The sequence below is a fragment of the Ptychodera flava genome, chromosome 16 (genome assembly GCF_041260155.1).
Source record: "Ptychodera flava strain L36383 chromosome 16, AS_Pfla_20210202, whole genome shotgun sequence".
Classification (NCBI taxonomy): domain Eukaryota; kingdom Metazoa; phylum Hemichordata; class Enteropneusta; family Ptychoderidae; genus Ptychodera; species Ptychodera flava.
In genome coordinates, this window is record NC_091943.1 from 19844197 (window position 1) to 19866336 (window position 22140).

General features: G+C 37.5%; 1 long non-coding RNA gene across 4 annotated transcripts; it reads left to right on the forward strand.

The window, feature by feature from the left end:
* The first annotated feature begins 1266 nt into the window (after positions 1-1266).
* LOC139114232 (uncharacterized) lies at positions 1267-19016 on the forward strand. 4 transcript variants are annotated; one of them, XR_011547834.1, is made up of 3 exons: positions 1267-1904; positions 11672-11781; positions 17511-19016. It is a non-coding gene; the product is annotated as an uncharacterized lncRNA (long non-coding RNA). The 4 variants fall into 4 exon arrangements; XR_011547833.1 differs by having other exon boundaries at positions 1890-1904; positions 11666-11781; XR_011547831.1 differs by lacking the exon at positions 1267-1904 and adding an exon at positions 7449-7786.
* The last annotated feature ends 3124 nt before the right edge of the window (positions 19017-22140 follow it).

Consider the following 22140-nt stretch of genomic DNA (forward strand, 5'->3'; position numbering starts at 1 on the left):
TTTGACACATAACCAGGAGATCTGCATTACATTTCACACTGGTATGTTTTTGAATATTGCCAATATACTCTTCGCCAGTGGTTTAATTCAACCAAAGGACCGTGCTTCAACCACATCAAAAATCGACTCGGAGGCGAGTCGAGGCTGTTCAGTGGCAATGTTATTGTTAGCTTCACCGCTCGAAAGTTATTCTCGGAAACAGGACGGCAGCATTGGTCAGGGCCGGATTTCGCACATTATATGGAAAGCTGTGGTTATTTCTTCGAAATTATGTGATTGGACTGCATACTTCTTCTTTGGGCCTTGGACTTTCGCCGCCGAAACGTCAATTAGCAAACAAATCACAAGATAGTTCAGTCACATGAATCCGTAAATTCTGATGCATCGATCTATCGTGATGAATTCTGAACTAACGCGCATTAATTTCAGAGTTAGGGGAATTATTTGTACTAGTTTCGAGAACTTATAATATCAGTATACCCATTGATATAAAAAATAGACCGTACTGCTGCATATCAAATCAACTTTTAGACGATGAACTTCGAAGTTTTACCACGGTCCCTCCCTGTGGAGGGACCGTGGTTTTACATTGTACACATTTTTATATTAAAAACACTTTTCCGGAAAAGCGGGTGTATGGGAAAAGATACCGCGACTGTAGCGACTATTGCTCAAGAAAATGTCTTTTCCACTTTCTGCATTTACCTTCGTGGTCCATTAAATCCAACGTCAAGTCATAGTGAACTCTGAGCTCAGTCCCGCATGTACATTGCGACCGTGATATACGATGATGGATTTCATAAAAAAGTGCTAGAATTTCGCTTTTCCCGTCAGTAGGCCTACATGTACAGGTTGGTAGTTATTATATCAGACTGATTTCAAACCGTGTTCATATTTCCCAAAGTTTTAATTAGGCCTAATAGCTGCTATATTTTGACCATCTTGATAAAGATCTCGCCACCGGAATATTCATGAAGGTAAAAAATGCGTAAATCGAAATCCCATTGTGTACATGCTGAGAGGTAAACTGCACAGCTGGCAGCCTGTTGATGAAAATTGACCCCCTAGCTAGCTCGTAGCCTGCTGCTCTCTTTCTTTCTACCTCCATGCTTTAGCTGGCGAAAACGAATATATGGTTCAGTTAGCAATATTTTTATTCAACGAGAGCAAAAAAAATAACATTTTCTTCAAGATTGAGTGAAAAGTGATAGTTATCAAATTCTTTGCAAAGTTCGTTTCGTGAATATTTGAGCACTTGGGGAGCCATACTCAGAAGACGCCATTGTTATGGATAGCGTCGCGTCGCCTTCTCAACGTTGCGTTCGTCTATATTTTAGTACTGACACGTCCCGCCGGTGTCTAGGAATGTCCACTAAAGACTCTAATCTTGAAATCCTGGACCGTCTCGACGACTATGCGGTACGTTTGAATCTAGTGCCAGTGTGGTGATCGCCAAAGAGTCCTGCATCAGCTGAACCACAGGCTCTTGAGTCAATGCAGGCGAACCGCTAGCCGCCACTGATACAATAAAAATCAAAAGGTGTGTAACAGCGGCAGCCATGCACGGAGCCCGAGTAAATTTCAACAGACGGTTTCGCCCTCTTTTATCTCAAATACAACTTGCTTATTGGGGTCGATCGATGCTCCAGTTCATCAACTTCATGAAAAATCACACCAATATCCAAAATCTCTCTGTTAAGTCCATGAAAAAGCTGTGTTTTCGGAGCAGTGTCAGCTAGGAAACGCTGTTATCATACATGACCCACATTGACTGGGGTCAATGGTCATGACCCACAAGGGGAAGCTTGTGATTGGATGACGGTTTTACGAACGTAATTTCAAAATATCGGTTAACTTTCACTTGTCCGCACCACAAGCTTCGCTATGGCAGCGTATTCATACTGGTAAGTAAGATTTACAGTTTTCCTCATTAATGTTTTCACTTCTTATCTTACTTTGAATGAAATTTTCTTTAACATTCCTGACTTGTTGCCATACCTAACAGGGGGTTTGCACCTAGTGCAAGTCGGAGTGGAAGCATATATTGTACAGGCTACTGCTATAGTATTTTGTTTTCGTTTTGATCATGTGTAGTACAATGTGAAACAAGCGAAATTCGTGCAAGCTCTAAGAAACATTATTTTCTCTACGCGAGGACTACTTTAGTTCGTCGTACCCTCGAATTAAACTTGCCGATTCTCTTATTAGATAAAATTATTTACATGGTTTACAGAAATCTTTGTGACGGCGTCAGATATAATGTGGAATACTACATTTCGTTCGTATCAGGAAACTCATAGCAAGAACTTCTTGTACTGTTGCAAATACGAAGTATTCTTAGGTCAAACAAAAAATATTGTGCTGTTCCGATAACCCGACCTACTCTATTTTTTATCTGCCGACCCTAATTTTTTTGGAGCTACGTAAACAAGGAACTAAAAAAAAACAAAGAAAATCCGTAAAATCACACGTTCGATACTTGGCATTTGATTTTTGCTTGAAAGAGGGTGTCTTATGTTTTTCCTTTATATACCTATATGGTACATTGTGATCTGGAAATGTTATGGCCAGTGTTTGAGCGCCCTGAACCCCTGAACAATGCATATTTAAAAATAAAATATTTTGTAAAAAGAAAAAAAAAATCCTGCCGACGTACCTACCTTATTTTTGAAAACCATGTTATCTGAACAGAACAGCACAATTTATTTTCTTTTTTTGGCCTCAAAGATAATTGCCAATTTACAGTGATACTCTACGAGGTTGCTTGTCAAAATTCGCGGAAATCATTAGAAAATCTATAAAAAAAATACTATTAGTAATTATGACCACGTGTAAAAGTGTCATTCGACGTTACAAACTATTGCTCCACACGCACGCAACGTCTGGTTATCACATGACAACAGCGTGCGGAATTCACGCTAACCCGATGGTCGGAGACCAGCAGTTTCCATGCCGGACGTACCAGTAACTCTTGAAATATGTCCTGCTGTTCCTAAAGACGGGCCAGTAGCTTTTCCTATTGTACAGAAGTTTACCAGAATGTTTTGCTAAGCTAAATACCTGACAAAATTATTCAAAGATACGGTACTGCATCAAAGCGAAAGACGTTACATGTGTTAGGGTGGAGATCTCGTCGTGATCATAAAAGAATAATTAGCGTATCGATCGAGTTGCATGTGTCGAGGTAAACTGGATTTCGATGACACTTCAACTTATATGATATTGGATATTTGCAGCTACTGGGCAACACAATATCGAAATTAGAATTGTTTGGTCAGATCATAGACCCTTGACTAAAACTAAGGTCAGATTTATAAGATGGTGAAACCTCCATATATATTGGATATTTACCCACCTTTTAGACAGTCTAATATCGTATAATTAAAGTCGGACTATCGAAGTCGGGCCTGGCTAGACCGCTGGGCCAAATCTGTAAGGTTTTGATCTCCCAGATATACATCGATTATTTACCCCGATTTGACAAGTATAGTATCGAAGTTGATGCCGCAATGATGAAGTCGGGCTTGGCAAGATCTGTGAGATGGCAATGCAAATCTCCAACATATATATCGGACGTTTGTCCCGAAATCGCCGATAAACATCGGTGATTTTAAATAGACCACACGTGCCCGAGACACGAGATGAGTCATTCTGGTGACGATATTGGGGTCCCAATCGCCGATAAATATCGAGTAAACATCTTTGATTTCACAGTCATTCCAGAATTGCCTAGCTATAAAGAGTCCTAAAATCGCCGATATGTATCAGCCTGGGGTAAAATATAGGCAATTTCTCAAACCCGTCGTGCAGCGACAAGAGGCAAGTCATTCTTGTATTGTCTAGTATCGATTTTAGACCAGATATATAGATCGTTACGATGACGGATACATGTCGGACGTCAAACGCCGATAGTAAAAAGTAAATGTCCGATATTTAAACATTGTGCATGGTACCGTCTTCATTGACCTTGATGGCCATTTGCCTCAAGTTGGTCACTGTAAAGATTACGCTTACATTTTAAATTTGTGATTTGTCTTCATGAGAGAAAATGCCGAGAGAGTTTGACCGGTTGACCTCGCTGTTAATTTTATGCAGGAAATTACAATAACAATGCTTGGTCGAATGACGCAGTGCCTTGAGGGTGGGATCACCAGTGGTATATGGGGAGGAGTACCTTCCCGATGGTGATAAGTGGTGCAGATTACCGTCGCCTAGGTGACTGGCGTATACGCGTGCCAAAAGACACCTATGGTTGATTTCCTGTTGACCAGTCGGATGGCAGAGTTGCAAATACCTGGACTGAACCATTTGGTTTTTTGTGGGTGTCGGTGGTACTTTGACAATATAAGTAAAAATGCACATATATTGAGTTTATTGTCTTGTTTATGAGCGGCCAGTATTTCCAACAGCATAAATTGTGTGCATTTGCCCTTGAAGGAATAACAATTTTCGAATAAAACATCGCGAATGTAACTACATTCCTTAAGCTCGACGTACGCTTAAGAACCATGAAATCGCCCGACTTTCGATTGAAGAGATGAGTTTTGCCAAACCGCGTATACAGAAAAAGTGGCAGATGACTTTATTTTTAGAATCATAGACAGTATAGCGAGATGTAAAAAATGTGAAACAGCTCCCCACCTAACTATCCTAAATGTTTTTGTGTCGAGTTTGTGTTTGATTCGTTTCGAAAATGTGTTCCTACATTCTTATCCGATTGTTTGTGTTAATGAAATGTTTGTTTCGCTTGGATATTTGTAGAAGGTTTGGATTAGTGTGTACGGTAATGTTTTTGTTTGTGTGGGGAAAGCTTATGGCGAGACGCAGCCTGACCTATGTTGTTACAAAAGTTGATAGAGTCGCCCTTTGACGCTTGCGTTTCGAAACCCGAGTGTGGTTTCTCATCAGTCGCAGTGTAGATTCTTTCCTTAGTTTGTGTTTGTGAAAATTTATTTTAATGCATTTTAGTGGTCTTGCTTTCCGATTAGCGAGGCAAGTATATTAATTTTGGTCACGTTGTGAGTCCGTTTGGTGGTTCGGTTTGTTTTTCTATATTTCTTTACTTCGGTAAATTTGTTTTGACTGATGTGTCTTTTAGATTTTTGCGGAGGTTTGTGAATTTTTAGGCAATAAGTACCACTGCGGGTACGGATTTTATGTTTATTGGATCAAGATACTTACAAGTATCCTGGTTGATGTGCTTGTTCTCGTACATTTTAATTAATAGTTCATTACTTTGTTTACTGTTTGTTCTGGCTTGTTGTGTATAATACTGAGTGTTACGTAATTGCCTTTCGCATTCGAGTACGTAATCGTTTGTGTTGACAATAACGAAAAACTGACCCTTGTCGAAGGGTTATTTTCCCAAAATTTGTCCAATGTTTGCAAGCTGGTTTATCGCGATTCTTTTGGCACGCGACATGTTTTGTTTCCTTGTTTGAAAGGGTATCTCTAGAAGTGCGAGTTTAGCAGCTTCAGATAGCTTTCAAGTTTTTGTTTTTTTGTTGTTCGTGAGTCCAATTTGACTTTTCTTTGAATGGTGTTGTTGCGATTGTTTGTGTCTCACGATGTAGCGTAGTCACATTATACGACTTTATTTGTTGAAATCCTGAGGTGGTTTTATTCTGTTTGGTTTTGTTGGTGTCCGAATGAATTTTAAGGCTTTTGCCTAGTACTATTTTTCGGAGTTTCATAGTTTGAGCGATGATAGGTTGTTGTTGAATTTCATGTTGTTGTCGGCTTTTCTTTGGAAATAGCTGATTTATTTCCACGGCCATGTTTTCTGTTACTGTGATTGTTTATTTTGTATTTAATGTTGTGTTTCAGTTGTTTGTTATGTGTACGATTTTTGTTATTTCTTTTAAGTGTTTGTGTGTTCTATGTCATCTTATCGTATTTTTGGTAGTTCCCTTTTTGGAGTATTTGGTGGCCCTGAAAAGGGCCGCTTGGTATGGGTTTTTGTTAGAGCTTGGCGCGTTTGTTTTGCCGATAAGCCTAGCTTTTTATGCTTCTTTTCGCCGATTCGATGTGCTTGGTGAGTAGGTGTTTGCCGCCTTCTTGTCACCGTGTGTGCTTACATGGACAGTCTGCATAGCCCTTGAATGTGGTCTCGATTTGATCAAACTTACAATTTAGGAGTATATATCAAAACTGATAAATGATTTATGTGATTACTGTAGCTATAGATAGGCTACACTCAGGACGGGCAGCGACGGGCAGTAATTAGTAGGCAAAACAGGTGGTTTTTCACCGTGGGCAGAACTCGGTGCAATGATACTGAACATTAATAGTAAGCCTGTCACCTTGAAGGTAATGCTGTAGGTGAAACAAGGACACACGATGGTACAAACAACACCACAAGTGAAACGTACACACAGAAATACACGCGTTCCTACGTTGTGCCCACCCGGGCCACGCGATTAAAATATGACTGATACTGCTGGATAGTGTTAATTGGGTCGGTAAACAGTCAATTAATAGTTTAATTGACTACCTGGGTGATTGGCAGGTCGTGTCCAACGACGCATATGCAAAGCAGGCCAAAAGACAAAAGCCCCCAAAGTTATTGACAGCTGGCCAGGGGTCACCATGAATACGTAATGAAGCTTCACTACGCAGAAACTGCGTAGTCAAGCCCTTCTTAACCGGTCAAACTCTCTCGGCATTTTCCGGCATGTTTAACGTGGGTTTGGACATTTCAGTATTATTTCTCTTTATCAGTTGACCTAATTTTTGTATTCCCTTCATTGACTTTAATGATGAGTCCCTCAAAAGGGAGAAGTCAGAATCGTGAGTCAAGTGTTGTATTGACTCCATTTGTGTGTGATCCGGCGTTTGTGCTGCCAAAACTTACCCATCCCTGATCGGAGTTCTGGATGCTTAGCATTTCTGTGTTGGGACGTGTTTCAAGCCCACGCTTGTGCTCTATTTCTCAATGTTAGAAATATTTGTTGTGAAAGCTATTTTAGGAAATGGAAACGTTTATGTGTAGTGCTTAACCTTTTACTGATTTCATGTTTTTCAACACTGAGATCAGTTGCCCCAACTTTCGGTTTTGATAGTCATCTTCATTTGAACAATTAAAAAAGAATAAAAGAATTAAAAGGCATAAAAAAACAGTTTGATGTTAGGATTTTGAAGTGGTGTCTTTATTTATTTTTCAATCCCATCATATTCTTGGCCCCTAGACTGAGCGCAGGTATATATCTCCACTATATTTGGATTTGACCTGATGATCGGACCAGTTGATTTCCTTCAGGGCCAGTGATTTTTTAAAGTTACTGGCCCGCTGGGCCAGTAGAGATTTTGCATGAGTTTCGCACACTGCATGACAAAGACGTTTCGGATACTGATCGAACGTAATTACGTGTAACTAAATCTCTCGAGTGTAGCACCCCCTGAAACGGATGACGTATCCCTTAAAAGTAACAACCAATCAGAACATTTCGTGATAGGTCAATGTGGGTCATGTATGATAACAGCGTTTCCTAGCTGACACTGCTCCGAAAACACAGCTTTTTCATGGACTTAACAGAGAGATTTTGGATATTGGTGTGATTTTTCATGAAGTTGATGAACTGGAGCATCGATCAACCCCAATAAGCAAGTTGTATTTGAGATAAAAGAGGGCGAAACCGTCTGTTGAAATTTACTCGGGCTCCGTGCATGGCTGCCGCTGTTACACACCTTTTGATTTTTATTGTATCAGTGGCGGCTAGCGGTTCGCCTGCATTGACTCTAGAGCCTGTGAGCTGAACGGTTCTCGTGTAAGCTTACAATTTACCAGGTATGTATGTACAGTATTGTATAGCTATTCACTTATTCTTGACCAGCCAAGTGTCTGGGATGGGATACGTCTACTCCTTCTGGTATAAACGTGTCCAGCAAAATCTGTATCTGGCACAGTATCGAACGTTTGTTTGTTTTAAATCATCGATATTCCTGATAATTTCAAACGAATAATGAACATCGAATTTCCGGGTCACTTTATGCTAATGAGTGTTGATACCTGTCAGGGACTGGACAAAAATTACGGGTGGGGGGATTGATTGGTGTTTTTAGAGGCCTGTGTTGGCACCAGATTGTCTCACCAGAAAATTTACCAACCAGATTACAGTTTCAATGGAAAACAAAAGGTAGTCCTCCTACATACTTAAACAAAAGCAATCCCAGGGATCAGCAAAAGTGCCTTATAAAATGGAAAATAATGACCCTTCAAAAAGTGTTAGCAAGGAAAAGATTGTCCCTCCAAAATTTTCATGTGCCCTGTGAGTCACAGTCTGTATAAATGATATCTTAATAATTGACATATAAGTTCTCATTTAACTTTGAACTGTTAAAGAATACTTTTAACCTTTACAAAAAATCACTAGGGTGAAAGACAAATATCACATTTTTTGTTCACATCTGTTCTTTCAACCAATATTCTCATTGTGCACATTTTCAATTGCCAAACATATATATAAGCACAGATTTAGCTTGTGTTGTATTTCAAAATACCTTTTCATATTTTCTTCAGAGACCAGAATGTACATGTTTAGTGAATCAACATTCCGGTGAAATTCCAAAATCAAATTTCTTGAACACACATTCACTAGTAACCAGCTCAATCTAATCAAGTGTATTAACAGTGTTCAAAATAACACCTGTCCGGCAGTTCGAGACTGGTTGTTTTTCTGCAGGACTTGTAAAATAAAAAGGTTACCAGTCTTGCGGACAGGTTGACTTTAGCGTGGGGAGTCTTCTTTAAAAATATGTCTGCTATTTTTTCTCTGGGCTCCCATTCAAATTTTATGGCAAGACAGTTTTCTTTCCCGTAAATTCATCCTACTCAACAGCGCATAACAAAAATACTTAGGCACAAAAAGCAATCGCAGTATCAGGACTGGTAAGTTTTTGGCAGGACAGGCAACTTTTTGAAGTTACCAGTCCTGGTGACTGGTTGATTTTTTCCACAAATTTCGAACACTGGCATTAATATCAATAATTAAGCATCTATAAACACACAGATATAGCTATTGATTTATTGCAAAAAAATCATGGTTTCCTCATGGACTACAATGTATATTGAATAATCCAAAAATCAAATTTTTTGTACACAGATGTATTTTGCATCCAAATTCCAACTACTAGAATTACATAAATTATCAAACATGGATAAATGTACATAAAATGCATGTTGCATAGGGGAAAACTGTCAATATTTTGCCTAACAGATTCCAATGTATTAAATTTGATATTTTTTTAGTAAAGCACTGTATTGGCCACATCCTGTTTTCAAATAGTTTCAATAGTTGCGCAAAAAATGGTAACCCTGCCCCAAAGGCATGCATGACAATTCAAAATACTTTTTTAAAAAATGGACCCCAAAAAAGGCCTTACCCCCTGTAATTTCTGTTCAGTCTCCATGAAAAGTAATCCAAGGAACACATGATTTATACGCTCTATTGTTTGTTGAACCTCTACTCAAAATGGCTGTGCATGAAGGTTAATAATAAGATAATGAAGATTTGCTATCCTTTATTTTCTTTTGAAACTGTAATCAGTTGAATGTTGGCCGATTTTTTAATTCAATCCCACAAGTCCACTTATTCAAGCTCAAATTTATGTATGCACAATGGCTCAAGGACAGAATAGGGCCCATTGATATTTTTTGACCTTTTTTTTCTATAGTCATAGGAGACATTACATTTAATGATTTATGTTGTCAATTTATTTCCTTTGTCACAATAATAGTATTAATTTAGAAGGTTATAAATAATGCAAAGTTACATGTACATGACGACTAGCATGTTTAACCCATTGCACCCTGACCCCCTGGTACTCTATGACGTCATCAGACATTTATGTCTGAGCCGGGTTCAAAGGGTTAAAGAACCACTAGCTGTAAGTCTTGAAATTTGTTTACCTCAAAATACATGTATCTCCCCATTTTGTCCTGGTTTTCTGAATTCTGCCCTATAGTATCGTTTATGTAACTTGTGTGACAAATTATTGATATGTTGGACTTGCACAACTCTACAAATTGCTAAGGACTGTGATTTTTACTGTGCGCACCGGTAGGATTTCTCCGAGAGTGCCCCTGCTTTGCAAACATAGACAATTACTCATACACTGCAGCACAAGAGAGTTACCTGTACGACCACGGATAAGGCTAATTCACGTGCCGCGAGCCAAAGTTCAGTTTTGCATGATTAGCATTTTAAGCTAGTAGAAATAGGTGCATTTTCACTCTAATTCACTTTATCGATTAATCTTCACTGTTAAATCACATTTAATGAGGCCTTGTATGTGCATAAAGTGGTGACCTGTGATATGTGTGTTCACGAATTCAAACTGTGCTGGCCGGTAAGGGACTGGAAAAAAATTTATAGGGAGGGAGGGCGAATTTTTCAAAACGATGCTGAGAAAAGTGACTCTCCCCAATCGTTATGCTGTCCCTGTACGTGCTATAGTCAACGTCAATAATATTTTATTTGACAGATCTTAAGTAATTCATGATGTGACGCCTCATCCCACCAAATATGAAGGCTATTGCACTAATACTGGCAAATAAGTTAAATTCAGGTCAGAGGTCATCCTGGTTACTTGATGTTTTTTGCTGTACACTTTCCTCCCATGATGGCCGTCCAGCAAAAATCAGACCTATAGCCATATTGGCTGGGTCAAATGTCATCCTGGTCGCTTGATATTTTAGCAGAAATCTTAGTTAACATAATCAATCATCTCTTTCCACTAAACTTCAGACCTCCACCTCTGTTAGCTACAGTGTTGGGTATTGAACTTGTTTAACATTTCACACTACCGGTATGACTGAGGTGAGCCCAACTTCACTGCGGGAATGTATGAACTACATGCATTAGCATGAACTCTGTGTGACCAAACAATTCAGAGAATGTTGCGCCCTGAGTGGCCCATCAAATGATGAAGTAAGGGCCATTCAACATTTTATCGCATGAATTGCACAATGCTCTGTGCATTACATTGGACTGCTTTGTGCAGTTTGTGTGAAGATTTCAGTGCAGATATGCACAGTATACAGGGTTTTTGCTTGTATGCACTGTGATGGGATTTAATGTTTTGGCAAATATTTAATCACATTGCAATCTTTATCTTGTCCAAAATTGCATGTACAGTCCCAGTGTTAGTTAATAATAAGTGTATACATCACCAAAATTAGAACATTCTCACAAACTTATTTTGGCTTGACGTTAAAATCATAAAAACAATGCTAGAAGATACAGCTAGTGGGGGCTTAAGTTAACATGAGATTAATTTAATCTTACCTAAACATGATATGTCATTTTATTTCTGTTTCTGCTGAAAATGAAATGTGGTGTTACTTTCAACATGCACATTTTAGATATTGATATGACCATTGATGTAAAAAGAGTCAATTTTTCATCAATGGTCTGACAGTCTACCAGCTCTGAGATACTGCAGGAATGCATAGTGCAGTGTGAATCCAATGAAGTTGAGCCTTTTCAGGCAATGAAAACGCTTGATATATTTCTGATTCAAATATGTGTTGATGGACTGTCAGATTAATATGGTGATTCATCGTCATTATTGTCACGTGAAATCTGATGATTCATCATCTGTGTTTTAAGATAATTTAATTTTTCACAGTAGGATTTTTAACTCTTTTTATTTATTTCCTTGCAAGTTGCAGGTCCCGTGGAGATATTTATTAGGCGTTGAACAAATAAGAAAAGTGTAGTGCCCCAAGGAATGACAGAGTCACACGAAAAGGCATGCCAACAACTGAGAAGAATATGAGAGGTATGTACTTCATACACATGTACAAAGTCTGCACTGATAAGTTTTTAGCTACTATAGACTATAGTCTATAGAAGCTATTGGGATGGGTATCCGTCCGGCGTCCGTCGTCAGTCTGTATGTATGTATGTATGTATGTATGTATGTATGTATGTATGTATGTATGTCCGTTTGTGAGGCGTCCGTCCACTCAAATATCTTGAGAACCACAGTACTTACTGATTTGATATTTGTTGTGTAGATGAAAAATATGATTTTGAGAAACTATTTTTTTTAATTTTTTTATATACTTGAAAATAGGCAAATTAATGCCAAAAAAGGCGTTTTTGGTAAAAAATCTTCTTCTTCATAACCACTGGTCAGACAGCTTTGTTATTTGGTATACAGGTCCCTAGGGGTAACCCAACTTAGATTGTTCAAGTTGTGATGAAATATGCAAATCTGTATTTTTAAGGAATTTTTTTGTCATTTTTGGTCAAAATTTGACTTACATTGTGTGTAATTCTTGTACTGTATAAACCCTATCAATTCACCCAGAAAAAAATAATTAATATGATTTTAAATAATTGAATAATTAGGAAATCATCAAAGCCAAAATAATTTTATTGTAGAATTATCAGAAAGTTCAACTTTTTTTGACAGTTCATAGTGAAATGCTTACCATCTTGGAGGATTAAAACATGTAAAGGCAACTTTCCTGAATCCCAACTTTGACATATTCTGAACTGTCATATATTGTGTCCTGTATGTTTAATATCTAAAAGAAATTGCTCAAAATAGTCAATAGAGATAGAGAAAGTTCTAATTTCCATTTATGGTTGACTTGGTAAGGATAAAATAAAATTACTTTTTGAGGAAAAAAATAGAGTGGTCAATTAAAAGAGTGGTCAAAGTGATAGGGTTTTTCTGGTAAAGCTAGGCTGTAAGATTCCTCATGTGCTATTTATAGCAATTATGCAATCTGTGTAAACAGTGCAATGAAAGTTACATGATTCCTTATAATGCTTTTGATGACCTTGAACTTCTTAAGTTTCAAACAGTTGTCTCTTCAGTGTGCTTTCTCTGAGTATGTACAGTCTCAACTTATTCAACAGAACTTACTTACAATGTTAATTTGAAAGTTAAAATGTGCTTGGTTAATAGGATGAAAATACTGATACTTAATTTTGTATCCATGTCTATAGTAGCTTCAGGGACTTTGGCCCTATGTTTTGTTTAAAGTTGTGAACTTTGAAGGACATGCTAACCAAAGCACCAGTGTTGGTGAATTATGGTACATGAACATGGTTAAGCAGAACCATTACAACACAAAGTAAGACAATTTTACTATAAGTTGACCGTTGATGTTTGGTTATATTTGCAGAGCACCTAGCTAACAGCAATAAGCAACAAAATCTGCGTTTATAATCTTCTTTTGAAGATACAAATGTAATTGATAGTGATGTAGCTTAGCCCATGTCAAACTTTGAAATCACAATGAAATGTGTAAAGTCTGCAATTTTATATAAAGAAGCAGAGTGTTGAAACAACTTAAGGGGGCTCGTACATGAGTTCCAAACACAAATGTACATGACATACAATAATTGCATAGTCAAACCTAAGAAATGTTCTTTTTAACTCTGTCTCCCAACACTTGCCAAAATATTACTGAAGGAATCCTTGAAGTGTACTTTATGAACTTTGTACGAGAAACAAAACATCTAAACAATATCACAAGACAAACTGTCGTTAGAGAGTTTGTTGCAAATTGTGTAATGAAAGATGAAACAAGCTTCTGTTCTGATAACATGTTCCAGATTTCATGACATGCTCAAAAACCATAATTTTATCTTTTACTAAAATAGTATGAAACTATTTTCCTATAAACTTAAACCTAAACTACAATCCAGTGGAGACTATGTCATCAGCGATGACTTCTAGTTCAAGCACCAACAGATTAACTCTTAAAGGTATTGAATTTGATCCCAGGGCCTAGGAGTGGCACATCTAAAACAGTGTGTATCTTTGCATCAGAGGCGGAATAAACTATGAGTGTATCTATTTATCCAGGAAATCTTAATCTCGACTGCTATGTTTGTACCGTACACACATAGAGCCAGTCAACGTTAGGGACACAAAAAAAAACACAAGGAACAAACAGGCAGTGGTTTTGAACAAAATCAATGTACCCGGTACTTCAAAATGAAAATATTCATACCTTGACGCACTTTGAACATAGCTCGTAACAAAGGACAATGGAAAGCCCATGGAACTACGTGTACAACTATAACAGCCACTCATGTAGTTGGTGCACAGTGAAGATTTTTCAGATCAACAACTTTTACGGATGGTGGACTTACCTTTCCTACTGCAAGGCAATTGTTATCTAACTCGATTTAGCATGAAATTTTTTTATGGACTGTGAGGTATGTAGTAAGAGTGCCTTCAACAGCATACTCCGAGTTCCAAAACCGAGTCGGACTTACAAGTCCGAGTACTTGGACTTGCATACTCCGAGTAAAACTGCTTACTCGGACTTGTATACTCCGAGTACATGACCTACTCGGACTTGAATACGTCGAGTTACACTTGCTTATAGAAAAAAACAATGCTGGAAAAAACACAGGAACAGCGTATACACTGCAGTGCATTTCCAGTCGCTCAGAGAAAAGAGTTGTTAACGCAATCTGTCTGACCTCTGATCCGATCTGTGTATCTTGTACAACACGCTCAAGTCATCGTCGAGTGTAGCTACCGTCACGCAAATTATGAGTTTGTCTTGTCTTTTCGTTTCATTACCGGATCAGATCCTGATTGATACATGACTTGAATTGGGCACAAAAACGTTTCAAGATCACCGCGATGCAGCGCGGCAAGTTATTAGAACACGGACGCCATAATTGAATGACCTGTCGACCTGTGACGTCATGGCCGTGGTTTGCTGGCGTAGCGAGGCCATGATAAACTTGCCCAAGCATTTTAGGCATATTATATCTTGATAAAATAATTAAACTAGTAATTTTTCAAAATAAAATGAGCACAGTGCGCTCGTCTATGGTATGAACCGAGTGCGAGTGACCACTTGGTCGTAAATAATGACCTGACTTGACCTGTGATGTCATGCATTGATTTAAGTTCGCTGGACCGATTGTGATATCGAACTGAGTAACTGACTGGACTTGCCTGAAATTTATTGGTTTTTAATGCAAATGTTACGTCTAAGTCATCTTTCAAAAACTTTGCCGCCGGCCGTGGCAGTAGCTTTCTTCTGAGGGTAAAATCACGGTCCCGGTCCCTCCTTGTGGAGGGACCGTGGTTAAATATACATTGCGCAACAGATTACAAGACATCGTGAAAATGATTTTTTTTTTCAAAAGAGCAGATTTTCGACATATCGATCCGCGCTAGCCGTAAACTCTGTGAGTAATAAATACTTTTTTCGACAGATCGTTTCTTGTCCGGCATGGCAAAATATGCATTTATAGGAACACGTATTACTCGGCGTATTCAAGTCCGAGTAGGCCATGTACTCGGAGTATACAAATCCGAGTAAGCAGGTTTACTCGGAGTATGCAAGTCCGGGTACTCGGACTTGCAAGTCCGACAGGGTTTTGGAACTCGGAGTGTATAGTTTGAGATACTCCTACATACCTGGGACTGTTGACGCGGTGTTTACAGTTTACATGGTGGCAAATCCTTGTCGAATCGACGACTGCTGCATAAACAGTCACTGAAGAATCTGTGCATGCATTTACAAGCACTGGATATTTTACCATTTTTAATCGAAAACCGTTCGTATACGTGTATGATGGTGACAAAAACAACATAAGGAATCTTGCGTACATTGTTACTGATTACTTTGACCAAACAAAAATCACCCAAATGCTGAACGATGATCATACAGAACTCTTCAGGTTGCAGGATTAAATGACCCCAAGCCCGATCTCAGTCAACAGTGCCGGGCTCGACGTCTACTCTAACTGGACAAGAGAATATACTAAATTTACCTTGAAAAAAATTCAAATTGTGTATCATATTGAAAAAAATCTACTGGGGCCACGGAGCGAATTTAAAAAACCAACAAAACCCAACAGAAGCAGTGGAATGATCATTATTGTGCAAGGTCGTTGTATTATATGTCAGGGTAAAAAAATTGTAGCTTTGAAATTTCTGGACGGTATAAAAGGCTCAGTGGTAAAAATGTTTATTCATTGTTGACATCGTATCGATCTGATTGACACAACAAATGTTTGATCGTGCATCCCCTCGTGATTGGCAGCTGTTTGAAAGCTTTCCCCTATTGTTCTTTGAATGCTTCGAACACGTCCACAGCATCGCAGCAGTTTTCGCATCAAAAATCAACTTAAAATGGATATAATGAGAGAATTTCACCAACAAGGTGATGCCACAAGTATTCACAAAAGTAATATGTTGGAACATGCTTTAATTTACTCTTTGGTTGTTGAAAACTCCAGATTTTCGGGAGCATTCGTTGATGCTGTTACCATGTGCCACTCATGTTGGATTATGAATGCCCAGGGAGATAGGGGGTATTTATAGGCTCCGAGTCCCCCTGCCTTTAATCCATACTGGCACCCATACGCAGTCAGTTCAGTCTTTGATTTGGGTGATTCCCCAGCATGACATGCCCTCTTTTTAGTTCAATATATGTAAATGTTACAAGGCACTGTAGGTCAAGCTGCATGGTACAAAAATATTTCTACCTCAATATTCCATCCTAATTTGACAGATTTAATATTCTAACGTATATGTCTTACTGTATTAGTTCTCGACCAACGTACAAAGACTTGGTCCATTTGCTGAAGCATTAATTGATGATATGTTTTGCAAAATTAATAGTGGAAGCACGACCATACACCATGTGTCTTGGAGATACATTGATGTTAGTCTCTCCTAACAAAAACAGGAATATTTAGTAAATAATAAAATAGGCAATGAATCAGTGAAAAAACATTTTTATCTTCATATTTGTATATTATGCATAAACTTGTCAGTTGTGCAACAGTACATAGATGACCAGTTTATTCATCAAGGGAGCATTCAGTTATTACAGCCAGCACAATTTGAATGGGTTGGGGTTCACTTTAAATTGTTAAAAAGTAGTTTAAGTGTCAAAACATTTTTTGGGAGATAAAATGATTCGCTGCATTATTTCACTCTCGGTAGTCATTTAACTGTAAATCTGAACAAAAGTATAATTATCTGCCACTAAACATCTTGCCTTGGCAACTCTGAGGCTTGTCTTATTGTAAATCGAGCTCACTGAGAGCAATGAACAATTTCTATTACTTACATATTAAAGATATAGCAAGTTTTGTCAGGGAAATATTTAACAGTGACCTGTTGACCACTAGTACCATGAAAATAGAAATGTTTAGTTGAAATTCCAATATCATTACTGTTGTCCACATCTGAACCTTCAAACACCCTATTTGAATCAAGTACATTTGTATCAATTGTCAAACACCTCAGAAAGCACAGAATGTGTTTGTTAAGCATTGTAAAAAAATTATTCATAGTTTTCTCATAGACTCCAGTGTATAGTGAATCAACATTTCAGTGAGATTCAGAAATCAAATTTCTTGCATACATATCAACTTTTAACCATTCTAGTCTAATGAAGTACTTTCAAATGAATTATCAAAGGTCTATAAATACAAAGATTTAAACAAAACAAACTAAATGGATAATGTACAATTCTGATGATTTATTCTGTGTATCGTTATTTACAGAAATTGAAGGACGCAAACGGGGCTATCCAAGGACTAGCATGAAGCTGAAGACATTTGGTAGTTGTGTGTGTTTCTTCTGAGGACAGCGAGCAGGACAGAAGTTGCAAGGGTGGTGCCTTTATTCGGAGACACTTGCCATGGGATAGAGAGAGAAGTGAAACTACGTACATTATGGAAAAACACTTGCATCAAAGGAAATGCATATTGAGGCTACCTTGCATTGAGGGCGTGGCCCCAATCAGACCAGAGCCTGAAGATGAGGATGGTGGGCCACACAGTACTAGAGATTTCCCACAATACATCATGATTTGTACCAATGTAGATTCCCCTGTGAAGTCTACCATGTCTCCCATGTGTAGACAAATTCCTGGACCACGTGTAGAAATTCTGAGAACGTACTTTATAAAACACCTTTCTTCTCAATTCCCATTGTAAAGGATTAAGAAAATTGTGCTTGATTGAGAGAAGAGAAAGGATTTTTGTAAATTTTCCACTGATTGTGTCCTCAGCCATACAGAATAAAGTGATGGAAAGTAGGGAGAATTGTTGCACCTGTTTTATGAAACGAAAGGATATTGATTTTTTCCAAATAGAAAAGACAAAAGAAATTTACATGCTAACTATTTTCAGAGAATGACCCCTTCAGTTGGTAATAACTTGCTTCCCAAAACTGTGACATTTGTAGTACCTGAAGAATGTGACTTTTGTGGTTATTTAATGGTTTCTTTGAAATTTATACTGCAATATTTCAACGTACTTTTAATAAATATAATTAATCAATTATCGTGAGACTTCACATTATTGCTTTTATGCAGAACTGAAAAAGTTACAAGAAAACTAACGTCGTTGGTACAAATCGAACAGCATTGTGGGTAATTGATTGTACTGTGGGCCATGAGCCGTTATACAGACAAATGACAATATCAACAGCGCTGACAACTCAATACAGGACAATGTTAATGTATAAGCATATGTTTTTGCATTTTCTTGATTCTGCTAAAAGCTCAATGATGCATTTTTAGTTTTGAACAAAGACCACTCAACTTTTGAATTTTATTTACTAGATACAGGCTGTACTCATGTTATTACACCGACGAGTCATAAACAGTGATTATTTGTATAATTGTATTTTTTGGGAATTTTTTCTATTCTTGGTCAAGAAAGCTTCTCTGAGACCACAACTCCAATTGATTTGAAAGTTGGTGTGGAGGTTTTTAGGGTACAGCTCAGTAAGACTGTTTCAAATTGTGGTGAAGTTTGCATAATTGTATATTTGGCAAAATTTTTACCATTGTCTTTTGCCAAGTCTTTTTTTTTTAAATCGCTGCTACAATTGTACAGACGTTCAATAAATGACTTGAAATATTGGTTTCAAAAAGTCTGGTTATATTATTGTTTGTGATTTTTTTTCAGAAACCGCAGCTTTTGTTTAACACATGTGTCAATTATTGTAAATATTTCATTGGATTAGTATTATTCAGTGAATAAAAAGGACATTATTTTTTAATTGCATAACAGTTGTATGAACTTAAATTGTTGATGTGTGTAGTGTAACATGTGAGTATGAGTAAAATGAAAGAATACTAGTATATCATGAGAATACCGGTAATACATTTTAATCAATAATGGTAGATATTGTGCATACCATCCTATGGCAATATGCCTGCACATAATTCTGTAAACACAAAATGGAAGAATGCAGAAAAGATATTAAATATCCGCGCTGTACATATATATCAACTTGGTCCTGTTTGTTTCCCCATAATAGAACTAACTGCCCCATATCTATTTCTAAGCATGTCTATGCATCATTACCAGTGTAATTGTTGATAATTGCACTGAAGTAAGGCCTTTTGAAATGGATCTGTCAAAAATAACATAAAGGATACAGAGCGCATGTTTAGAAGCAGAATACAAGGTTATTTTGGTATACAATTATGAAAATAAAATGATGAAACAGTACAAAATGTGCAAAAGGTACAGGTTACTGTTTCAAGTAAATATCGATTCATGAGAAATTCAAAAAATTAAAAGGAATGACAGCAGAGCAGTGATATTTTATTCGATTTCACGCAAGGTACCATGGGAAAATTTAAGGCAAGAGGGTGGATTCCCATGATCACTAATTTCACGCAGAATCCATTGAAATCCTGCACAGGATTATTCAGGAGACTGTCTTATGGAATCCATTAAATGCTGTAATGGATCTGATGTGGATTCTAAAAGTGTTCCGTATATAGAAGAATCCATAATTGGATACCTTAGGATTCCCTGAGTACCCACAATGGATATCTCTGGATTCCCTTGGATTCTGATTGAATCCACGGAGGAATCCACAACAATGCTTGATGGATTCTGGCTTTTTCACATAGTGTGACATGACGGAGAAATGGAAAATTGGCGCGACTCTAAATCGTTAAAAGACGAAGTTACCGAGAAGAGGAAAAAAGATATTTAAAGGTTTACTAAAACTTTTGATGGTTTGACTTTTAGAGGCGCATGATTTCAATTGTTCCAGCACCCACTAACCAGGAAATCTTCAAACTTGACTAACTTTGAGTCACCTTTTTATGCTGTCTTGATCTCATATTTTGTTTAATGTGTTAAATGTTCCAGCGTGTTTAATACTCCTCACCCCATCGAGTGTATCCTTGCTGGTGCGTTCGTTGTCGATTTTGTCAAAGTTTATCCGGTGATAATCCGGTGACAAAGTCAACGGATTTGTAACTTATAGCCTTGCTTGCTTTGGCGCATTAGGCAATCAAACGCATCGGTTAATAGATGCAACATAGTGCATGACTCACTATTTTTATCACTATTCCTTCCTAAGAATTACTAAAAATAAGTCCATGGCATTTACTTTGAAATAAATTGTGGAAAAAACCAAGGAAGTGAATTTTAATGGAAGTTTTTGATTAAAATTCGCAACATTACAAATTATTACTAAATTCCAACTTTTTAGTTTACTATCAGTAATTTCAAGTAAATTTTTCCATAGTATTGTATTAAATAACAGTAGGATCGTTGGTATCTTGACAACAAATGAATTATGCATTTAAATAATGTAAATAACAGTAAAACCAAATGTTGGTAAGTAGTCGTTGTTTGACATATATATGACTGTTGAGCTAAGAATCCTTTCACTTCTTCTTCTGTCTGATGATTGCAGGATGCATGAAACTTAAGTAACATATATCATTACTTTGTACTTGAAGTAATTTTGTGTTATATATATATATATATATATATATATATATATATATATATATATATATATATATATATATATATATATATATATATATATATGAACGGTGGGTCTGTGTGTGTATAAAAAACGGTGTATAGGTGTATACATGATAAAATTACGGGATAAGACAAGTTATAGAATTGCAGTCCAACGTGATTCATTTTGCACTGCATAGTATGGTATGGCGCGGTCATCTAGCATGGGACGTTATATCGCTTTCTTACATTGTCGTCACTGTGACATGTGATCTGTTGTGGGAGGTGAAGCTACAATGATTGGGGCAGAACAAAATCGCCGTCAAACATTCACGAACACATGGGCATGAAGGAAATGCAACTCAGATGTGAACACAATTTATATGTTCCCGTGATTTGAGAAGAGACCCGACTGAGATTCCCCAGCGACTGTGAGACATTCCATCGCTGACCGTTACATGTCGGCTTGAGTGTTGTCATGTATTGCAGTAAAATACCACTGGCGTCAATCAGTAGATAAATATTTTATTCATTCCCAAGGCTTTACTTTTCACAAAATGACACATTGTGTGGTGCATTTCAATTAAATTACGATAATAACCAACTTGAAGTTATATTTCGCAGACTGAAAATCCACAGGTCGTTCACTTTGAAGGGGAAGTTTGGTTCCAAATATAACTTTTGAATAGTGTGTTTTGCATGTCGTTCCGTTTATAGCCTGCCGCTGGCTAAATTGACCCGCTATAATCACAAAGAAATTGTCAGCTATTTCCAGTCATGATAACTTGTTTGAAAATTGTGCAATTCTGCAAACCTCGTCGTTACGGCCAGACAAAAGTGCACACGGTACGTTTATCAATCATTCAGCTCTTGTTTCGTATTCAGTTTATCATCATGGCCTGTATTACTGTGACATTATCACCATCTCATGCAAACAAAGTTCTCTTCCCCAGTTGTCACTTTTTGTGTAAAAAGGAATGAATTTGCAGTAAACGTGTTAAATCTTCAACTTTTTCTCACTAGGGGAGTGGGTTTTCCCTTCCCATGTGCCGGCCGACTATGTACTTGAGCGTAATCAATATGCACAAGATCAATCTTATATAAGATGAGAATTTATCGCAGGAAATATTCCACTAGCAATAACACAGAGTGCGACCCATTAAAAGATTTAATATTCCATCAGCGTAAAAGAAATGTGAACATGTATAGAGCCTTGTACCTCTATTATGTGTGAAAACGTTGGTCATGTTACACAAACGATGGACTGAATAAACCCCGACATTGAGCAGGATATTGAATAATACTGTATTTTACGATAGGGTGAACAGTCAAAGAGTTTCCAAGTACACATGACTGGCGTTTATTACTGCTCACCGCCTCCCTCTGGGGAATGGATGAAATATGT